This window comes from Etheostoma spectabile, chromosome 4 (genome assembly GCF_008692095.1).
Source record: "Etheostoma spectabile isolate EspeVRDwgs_2016 chromosome 4, UIUC_Espe_1.0, whole genome shotgun sequence".
NCBI classification, from domain to species: domain Eukaryota; kingdom Metazoa; phylum Chordata; class Actinopteri; order Perciformes; family Percidae; genus Etheostoma; species Etheostoma spectabile.
Genome location: NC_045736.1, coordinates 10,110,259 through 10,120,684, shown reverse-complemented (window position 1 = coordinate 10,120,684; position 10,426 = coordinate 10,110,259). Strand labels below are relative to the sequence as shown.

The window sequence follows — 10,426 nt, the reverse complement described above, 5'->3', positions numbered from 1 at the left end:
CTTCTGAGCTGAAAATGTCCCCGGATTTTGTCTGAGAAATCTGGTCACCTTATGTTACATTAACGTTACTGTTACATTAACGATACTGTTACAGCGCCAAGGTCTGATCCCAGCAAACCTTCTGTTGCTGCCGTTGAGTTTGCCGATCTGGCGGAGAGTCACAGGTGGTTCGGGATCAGGTACTGCATCTAATGTTAGCTGCTGCTGTTTTTTTCAAGTAGCAGCTAGCTAGCAGCTAGCAATCAGCCCAATGTGACCACAGGTTGGGACCCGGGTCCCCAGTGCTGACTGATTCTGGTCCGCGTGCAAAGCTAGTGTGACCCACACTAGCTAAAATTAGCTGGTCTGCCAAGCTCGTGTTTTGTTCATGGGTGTATTAAGGTTTTATTTCTTTGGCAGATAATGATATGGTCTTCTGCGCCATGCCAGGAAGGCTAGCTAATTGCTTTTAGTCTGAGTCTGTAAGATAATCAAAGGCTATTGAACTATATTGACTTATATCTTTATATGTATTGCCTCATTTATTCATTTCAAGATGTATTGTGAGTTGAGTGGTTATGACACAACCGTTAGCCTATATCACAAAAAGCCTTTTATACATTATTGTGTTTCTTTAGAAATTTACAATGGACAGAGTTTTTAAATGCTTAAGATGTAAAGTTATTTGTTGTCAAAGAGACCAAAATGAATGGGAATCAATGGCATGCTAGCTGAAGGTGATGGCTTGTTAGCCTCAGAATCTTCCCATGGGAGATACGCTTTTCGGATGCTCACTTATTATCTGTATTTATATTTTTCCATTACTAGTACTTACTTTTTCAATATTATTTATGGTCACAGTTCAATATCATTTATATTATAGTTACTTACTTTTGCTACATTATTTAGTTACATATTCAATTTATTTTTAACGCTGCTTACTTACTTACACTGCAATATTTCTTTTTTGTACTATGGCAACCGCACTTTACAATACCTTTTATTTAATGCCACTTTACATTCATTCAATACCTTTTGCTCATTGTCTGTTGTTTGCCTGTTGTTTGTGTGTTTACTTGTTTGTTTTTTTGCTTTTACTGTAGGAAACTGCTGCTGCTGTAATAAGGGCATTTCCCCACTGAAGGATGAATAAAGTATTATCGAATCTTGATCTAAAGTCATTTTAGCCCGTGCTGAGCAACACTGGTACACTGACACTGTTGCCATGAAAATAACATCCGGTCTCAGAATATAAAGGAAAAGGAAAATTGAAAGACACAGTGACTGTTGTTTCTAAGGCACGTCTATGTGCTGGAGCGGTGTTTAGCTGGCTTGTTCACTGACGACATTGTTCATATTTTGGCCCAATGTTAAGTAATCACAGTAATAGTGGTCATATTGAGTTAAAATGTGGTCTGAGATGCACATTGCAAAATGTTATGCATCTGGACTTGTTCATTGACGTTAGCTCTGTGTGACAGCTGTAACGTTAAAGCTGAACAGACTTCCAGTGGTAAAACAGATTTTATTCTGGTCCAAAGTCTGTAAATCCTACTGGAAACACTGTGTGTATGTACTAAGAGGAAGAGAATGTCAGTATTTTCTTTAAGACCTTATGAAATAAACATGATTGCGTATTATAGTTCTTTTTGTACATGCAGTTACACACTAAGAATGTGGCTGGTTAAAAAGTTGAGTGGCTGGTAGATTTTGGAATCCACCATACACAGTTGCAGGTGAAGTTAATTTAAAGTTAATTTCCACCCCTGCATGTGAATCATTACACTAAAGCACGTAAGAGGAAAGCTTTTATTATATCTACCCATGATAATAAAAAAGGTTCCAATGTCAAATATGCAATTGAGATATAATTTAACACTAATGATAAATGAGTTTAACGAGGAATATACAGTAGATTTATATTGAATTGCAGCAAGCAGAAAAATGTGTTGCAGGATGAGTATCACAGCTAGGTTTGTGTAATACTTTATTTGAGATGTTTAAAAAATATATCTCTTATCGCTTTCTCTCTGTGCAGGCAATGCAGACTACTGCTGCTACTCTTGCTGTATTATATTTGTTTTAAATGCCAATAATAAAATAATAATAAGAACAAATTTACTGCATGCAGTGTTTAAGCCTTGAGATGAATGTGGGCATGTTGCGTAGAGCCACGTTGAAAGCTGGGATGGATGAATATGAACCTTGAGAAGGCTGTAGTAACAATGGAGAAATCAACTCTGTTATGCTGTTATATGCATATAAAGCCTTCCTCAACAGGGAAGATCATAACTAAAAATGCTAAAAACTGTTCATAAAAAAGGAAAACAGCTCTATGCAGTGGTGAAAAGTAACAAAGTGCATTTACTCACATACTTAAGTATAACTTTAGGTACTTTTACTTTACTTGAGTCTTTCCATTCTCTGCTACTTCATACTTCTACTCCACTACGTTTCAGAGGAAAATATTGTACTTCCACTACATTACATTTACAGATTATTCATAAAAAATATTATAGACAAATAAAACATGAAATATCAGGATATTTTACACAGCAGTATTTAAAGTATTTCAACTTAGCCCCAACGTTACCAGCTGCAACATTAAAGTGATATTATAATCTGTTTAGCTATAATCCAATAAAATAATATGCATTATTCTAAAAATTGGCAAAATGAGTACTTTAACCTTTGTTACTTTAAGTACATCTTGATCCCCTGCTTTTGTACTTTTTCTTAAGTAAAATATTGAAAGGCTGGACACTGTGTGTGTGTGTGTGTGTGTGTGTGTGTGTGTGTGTGTGTGTGTGTGTGTGTGTGTGTGTGTGTGTGTGTGTGTGTGTGTTTGCAAACTCTCAACATCTCCACAATGAAGTGGAATACGATGGTCCCATCTAGAGGAGAGACATCACATCATTTAATCTGATGATTCATTTATTGATGCTTTAAAAATCAATAAGAGCGTACATAATTAGCATACATACTGATATATCTTTATCCACATGAAATGGACTTGGACTTGTATTTGTTTTGTTGTCATTTTTCTTTTATTGGACAGTGACAGTGAAGATTGACAGAGAACATGAATTAAAGGTCCATTTGTTGGATTTGAACTGGGGACCTTGTAGTGTGGATACATGGCATCTGAACTACTGAGCCACAGTACCATGCCTTTATATGTGACCTTGGCCTATAGTAGCACTCAGGTTCCTTTTCAATGCTCATTAATTTACAAGTATAAAACATCCAGTGTTACAGGAAGGCCTCCCCGTATACTGCAGTGGTACGATCAACAAAAAGTGATTACTCAAAATGTCAAAGTAAAAGGATTACAAAAAGTACAAGTACTCCACAAAAGATAAACACATATGGACATTGCATTCTCTCTCTCTCTCTCAACACACCCAATCACACACACACACACACACCACACACACACCACACAACACACACACCACAAAACACACACACACACACACATGTCCAACAAATGGAACAGTGGGTTCACAACAAGCTGCTAGTTACTTGGCAAAAATCCTCCAATTGCACAAAACTGAAGGACAAATACCCAAGTACCACACACACACACACACACACACACACACACACACAAACACACACACACACACCCACACACACACACACACAAAGCTGCCAAAATGTGTAACAGTTATTGATCCGGTCATTTGACAGATTGAGCCTTTAATGATAAACAGATGAATATCTACTGTGTGCTCCCCGGGAGGCAGCAGACTGCAGGTCTCTGACTTCCTCCGCAGGCCGTTAATAGAGAACACAGCTCAGGTCAAACAAATAATCACGCTGCTGTCGATGCACACAATCCTCCCATACCCAAGTTTATGATTTGGGGGGGGGGGGGTTTGCCGTAAATGGACAGGACGTACAAAATGTTTTTCTGACCCTGTGGCCCTTTGAGCCAAAAGCTTGATAAGGCATTAGTCAGTTTAGAAAAGTTCGACAAGTTTTATTGAGTTTTTGTAGAGATGACAGAAACTGATTTACTGTAAAAACCCCAACAATTGTACTGATCCGTTCATTTTTATGTAGTTATGTGTGTAGTTATGGATATCGATAGTTGTCGATATGTGACTTCAGAAAGCATTTACTTTTTGCACATTGTATTGTGTTGGCAATGTTGGTAACTAATTCTACACATAAAAACTCACAATGACAAAGCTCAATTTGGAATACAGTAGCAAATGATCAAAATAAAGTCAAAAATTGATTTCTTTCGATTTTAATATTTGCCAAAGAATAATTCTAAAAATGTGTTCATGTTTTGTCATTTATTGTTTGTAGAATAAAATGCCAAAAACTGTAAGTCAAGGCTATTTTTAAATTAAATATGTTCAGTCAATAAAGTGCGTGAAAGTTCCTGAATGCACTGTTTATTCATTTATACTAACATTGTTCATTTTCATTTTATTTTATCTCAATATCCCAGAGAGAGGAAGAGGAATGGCTGACCAGGGAAAAAACATGTTCATTATGCTGGACAAAATGTAACAAAACTTAAAAATGTATTAGACATTTGATGGAAAACGGCATGTATAGTATTGTATTTCAGGATGTTAAACTTGGCACTCTCACAAATCTCACAAACTTAACAATTTCAACTCAAGGTCCACTTGTATCTTTCGATCTTGTTGTTTTACTGTACTTCATCTCAACACCTGTACTCACGTCTTATGTATAGCACTTTGAATTGCTTTGTACTTGAAAGGGGCTGTACAGTTAGACTCACCTTGCCTCGTTCCGGAACTGTCTGTTTTTCCGAACATTTTATATTTACTTTTAAATCACCATGGATGAGATGAGATGAAAGTTTTAACATCTATGTTAAAATGACCTGACTCAATGAAGCTGTCGAAAACCCTTGAGTTGAGATTTTTTTTGTCAATGAAAACTCTTCTGTAGCCTCTTTTATTCCTGAACTCTTGGTTTTTGTTTTTACAAGCCCCACATGTCTACAAAAAAATGAACTTCTAACTCTTTAACACATTTTGTTTCGGACTGTCAGCCCACACACTGTAACTCAACACAAATGACAGCAGTTAAATCCCACAGAGGCTTAACTTAATGCTAAACAGAAGCAATTAAAGTTTTACAGTGCTCTTTCAGAGAAAATGACTTCCGCTACGGTCAAATAATATTTACCGGCCAATAAACTGTCACTGATGCATTATTAAGAGTAACTACACTTCACAACTTTTACAAGAAACTTTTTACAAGCAGCTAAACTGCTCTTAATATTCTTCTGATCATCGACAGCTCAGGCCACATAGACGAGGTGCTCTAGCTTGTTTTTCATCTTTCTACACGCGTTAAACAGAAAAATAGAGTACAACAAGTTTACAGCTGCAGATCAGAGTCCTCCTGCAGAAAACCTAGAGGAGGTGGTTCACGGAGAAATCGATACGGTTAAATACAATACAGTAGCAAAAACAACGTTTGGAACGAGAGATGGAGGGAGACAGAGAGAGGGCAAACACACACACACACACACACACATACACACACATGTTGGTGTGATTACGCAGTGAGTGGTTATTGATCAGATGGGCGGCCTCATCTATGTGTAATAACATCTGTGGAGAGGTCAGTCACTCTGTGGCCCCGCTGGCCCCCGAAAAGTCATCCGACATGGACAAGAGTCAGACCGCACACACGAAAACAACAGTACACATGGAGCTTGTATTTTTGTTTTAACACGTTTATTAGGAATACGTGATTACCGGACATCACTGAAATCCAATCACATCAACCATGATTCCAGTATTTCCCCTGTTCTATTTATTTTTCGATACTTCCACCATGGGAACCGAAGCAATGTTAACAGCACACAAACTCTCCCCGTTCAGTAGAGTGATGATAAAACACAGCAATGCAGAAACAAAGACAGAACAAAAAGAAGGGAAATCATTTGATGAGAAAGAGGGAGAGTGGCTTTGGTCTGGGGTTAGTCTTTTTTCTTTGAACCAATCACAATCGTCTCGGGAGGAGCTAAGCTCTGGACGCAGCGATGGTGGCTCTCCAAATCGGTCTCAGGAAGAAACTTGTTTTGGTGGAACATTTCACACAATACAGTAACGTGAGCTAATTAAACTAGCTGGACACATGGTTAAATGGAATTAGCTCTTGCCAGTGTAACGCCGTGTTCACTTCATCCATAGAAACCTCGCCAATCGGTCCCAAAAATGTCCCAGTTAGACAGTAAAGGTATCAAACATATTCTTTGTAAATATTTACAATCATTCCCTGAAAGAACAAAGCAGATCCGCCTAATGCGCAATCCAAATTTGATTAAAAACTTGCCATTTTCAGGGTGAAGCTTGCTAGCTCGTTTGAGAGCGGCATCACACGGACGGCGGATGGGTGAGGGACATCCGGCGCGTGACTCATGTCAGGCAATTATCCTGGAAATGTACTTCCGTTGATCTTGTCTGGTAGTAATGACTTTAGTGCGCTGAAGTAGGTTACAATAGGTCTTCCTTTCCCAAAAGGATGTTTTAGAGCTCACATTTGATCTTTACCAGTTGTAGACGGCAAACTTAGATGTAAAATGTTTAAAAGTTTGGAATTGAATGCATGTCAAATACAGCAGCTTGGTCAATGGTAGCACTCGAGATCGATCTTGGTCTTACTTTGCGGTCTCACTTTTTGAAAGTCTCGGAATCTCGTTCTCAGATAAAGAGGACTCTGGATTTTATTTTAAGACCACAACTGCAGGGACATCATATGTGCATATGCATTGTCTGATGTATGTGTCAACATCATTACTGTGATGGGATGTAAAATATCCTGCTTCAAATGAAACCAGTAACTTTTTGTTACTGTCAACCCCCCCTCTCCCCGCCCCGTAAACACGCACTCTCAAGAAAGTGACTGTGGGAGATAGGTTGAAGAAGCTCTGGCTGTGTGGGGGGTGTAAGCCAAATCGTGTTTTCTGTAAGTGTTTTTTAACGGGAAGGTGGATCTTTCAGATCAATTTAAGGAGTGCTTGTGGTTAGCATTTTCCACATTTTATCGTGTCATGCAGTCTGGGACTCGCACTGGGCCTGGTCTTGGTCTTGACTTGGTCTCAACCCCTCAAAGTCTTGGTGATGACTTGATCTTGGTTTAGGTGGATGACTAGAACACTGCCTGATACCAACGATGCATAAGGAACCCTTCTGGTGTCTGCATGCGATGCATATAGACTCTCAGAGCAATTGCTTAACTCTTGTGCATCCCTTTAAAAAGTTGCTCTCATGTCCCCCACCTAAAGCTGCTTAAGCCACTTAACATGAGATAAATATTTTAGGTAACTTTAGTTCTGACCATCACTACCAAGTGTTCATTTATTTTCAGAATTCTAACCCTTCAAATACCAATTTGTTGACATGATGTACTGTTATAAAAAAACTACAAAATATAATATTCTCTGTGTACTAAATGCTAGGGGAAATGTCAGTGATAAGCAACAACATTGATTTTGATGCTTGGTGTTTTGTGCAGTGTCAAATAAAACAATAAAAAACCTCCCTCTTTTTACCTTAAAGGACAAAATGTCCCTTTTTTAATTTATATAGAATACTATATATTAGTATTCTCCATTTTATCATTTATTACACTCTATTATTCTCCACAAACATCAGTCCTGACCATCACTACCAGTGTTTGATTCTGTACTGCAGTGCTCTATGATACAGCAGCAATAAGCCAAGTGTAAACCACAAAAATAGCATGTATTTGATTGAATGCCGGATATAATAGAATGGTGCTGAGGTTGAACTTATAAAATTTGAGAGAACAAAACACACCCTTGCCAAAATGAATTCAAAAAAATACAAAAACGATCGGGAAAAAAGTAAAAAATGTCCCTCGTGAAATGAAATGTATTAGACGTGATATCAAAATAGTCTTGCCAAAAATTGTAAAGGATCGAGCACAGAGAAAACATTAAGCTGAGTAAAGAAGCTTGTAACAGAAGCATGTCCTCTACATCAGGATTTATTTAAGTTACCCAGGCTTTAGAGAAGCAAATGAACCCAGTGACCTGGAACTGTAAGTCTGGTAGAAGAAGCTCTTGCATGGGGTTATCTCCACAGCCTGTTTCCACCACTTATCAGTAAAGTCGATGTCCAGCATGTGCTCCCACAGAACCCTTGATTAACACACACATCCTAATGGGACTATATGCTGCCGTGTGACCAGATCTCTCCTCCTGGTTAAATAAATGTAATAAAATGATGAAATGAAAGCTATTATTTATTGTACAATTGAAATCTTCGTCTACCCTGCAAACAAAAGCTAATCTTAGAATGCACGTTTTAGATGCTCTAGTGACTCAAATTCAGACAACTTTATTCATCCCAAGATGACAGTTCATATGCAGCTTACAGTCCATGTACGACATACAGAACTTCACGATACACATCTATCAAATTTGACAGATACCTTGGCTGTGAGCCTGTAAGCCAACACATCAACATGATAATACATGGCTCAGTTCATGGGGATAACAAGCAACAGTAAATAAACCATTTTGTTATGGTTCATATGAGTAAATGAATTTATAAGAATGTAATGGCCATTTAAAATGACTGCATGCATACATGCAGGCAGGCAGGCAGGCATGTTGACGCCATTATTTTAAGATCTTTAAGTGGGTGTGGGGCATTGGTGTCACACCTTTTATCACAATATGATATTTTTATTTTTTGGAGAACGATACAATATTTACTGATGTCACAAAGTCTGCCACAATACAATTTCAATTTGATTCAATTCAGAGGCCTGCAATGATACAAGATGATAAATAAGCCCGTCTATGTATGAATATTTACAAAAAAAAACTAAAATAGGATTTGACAATTTTATAACCAAGCTCTTCCAGACATTTAAAGTAAAAACTAACTATTCATTTAACATAAAAGAATAAAAATAAAGCGGGAATTTCTAGTTAAAAGACAGGTCTTTAAAATGACAACATGCTTAGATCACATTGGATCGTTAAATTGATATATCGATCCAGATTGATGCATTGTTACACCCCAGGTATGGGGTGGGTTTTTATTTTTCTGTAATATAAGCAATAAGAAAAGAAAAGAAAAGCTCTTGCATGTGCTCCCTCTTGGGTTTAATATGGGGAAATGGTGTTTCAAAGAGGGAGGTACTGCATGTTATCACTATCACATCCACGCAAATAAGAGTGGTGTCACTTTCCCCCCTGGCACAGGCAAGGTCGACCGGTGCATGTTTTTTAGCTCATTCACTCATTTACTTACCTCCCCTTTGACCCCTTACACACACACACACACTCACACACACACACAGGTTGTAAGAGTTCAGAGCAGAGTACACAAGGACCTCTCTGAACTCAACAAGTTGGCTCCTTTCCAACAAATATATCACGTCAGTCGCACAGCTCATAAACGAGCAGAGTCTCCGTGCCCTCCTTACCTTGTACACACACAAACAGGTTAATATACGGCCGTGTTTTCCAAAACAACTTGGTTAGCCCTGGGCAAGCGCACTGAGCAGCATTTAAAAAATACCTCTTTTGATCAGGTTGGATAACTTCGGGGCTTTGTTGCTCTGGTCTACGACATCAACATGCACAGCGTGGGCATGGCCTGCACCATGGCACCCAAGCCAGACAGATGTAACAACAAGCTTGAGTGATGAGTGGTTGAAACCACATCAGACTTTGTAAACATGAATGAAGAGGATAGAAAGAAAACAAAGGCATGGAAAAAAACAAGAGGAGAAAGCCTGGTAATGGTGCATAATCACACACAGCATTCACGCACAGGCCACATGCTAACATGGTAGAATCTGCATGTGTGGTTTTTCATGTTACTTACCAAAAATATTGACACAAAAAAATTAAAAAAAATCATACCAAACCAACAAAATAAAAATCTTAGGACGTAAAAATGTCTTTCTGATGAAAAATGCAATATACAGTATATAATGAACTATTACTATGAGAAAGCTAGAGTTGACTTCTTTTTCTTTTTCTTCTTTTTAGTGACAAATCACAATGTGGATATGCTTGTAGGCTACTGTTTTTGGCTTGTGTGTACCCCCTGTTGTGGAAAGCAACACAAGTATTCCATGGCCATGGCCATGCTTTTCAAGAGCTGGAGGTGAAGCTAGCAGATATGGAAGACAGAAGCCAAAGATGCAACATCTGTTACTGTCAATGTTTTTATTCTGAGTGATCTGTCAGCGCTTCAGCTCTCTGAGACTCAGAAAACGGGCTGTTTGCTGGACTTACAGAAGAAGCGCAGAAGAAGATTGCAACCCGTTGGAAAACACCTCATGACCTCTCTATCTGCTCGTGGACCCTTTCCTATTTGGATGTGGTCTACATGGAACTCTCCACAGCAAGGATGCACAGAGCGCCTGAAAGACTCTGAACGCGTGGCGGAACATTGCT

At 38.4% G+C, this 10,426-nt stretch overlaps 1 long non-coding RNA gene across 1 annotated transcript in view; it reads right to left on the bottom strand.

Annotated features, from left to right (window-relative positions):
- LOC116688081 (uncharacterized) overlaps window positions 1-8,728 on the bottom strand; it is a 22,612-nt gene extending 13,884 nt beyond the window's left edge. The window contains exon 1 of the long non-coding RNA XR_004331699.1: window positions 8,717-8,728. This is a non-coding gene — a long non-coding RNA (uncharacterized LOC116688081). The remainder of the gene's footprint in view (window positions 1-8,716) is intronic.
- Window positions 8,729-10,426: the final 1,698 nt, after the last annotated feature.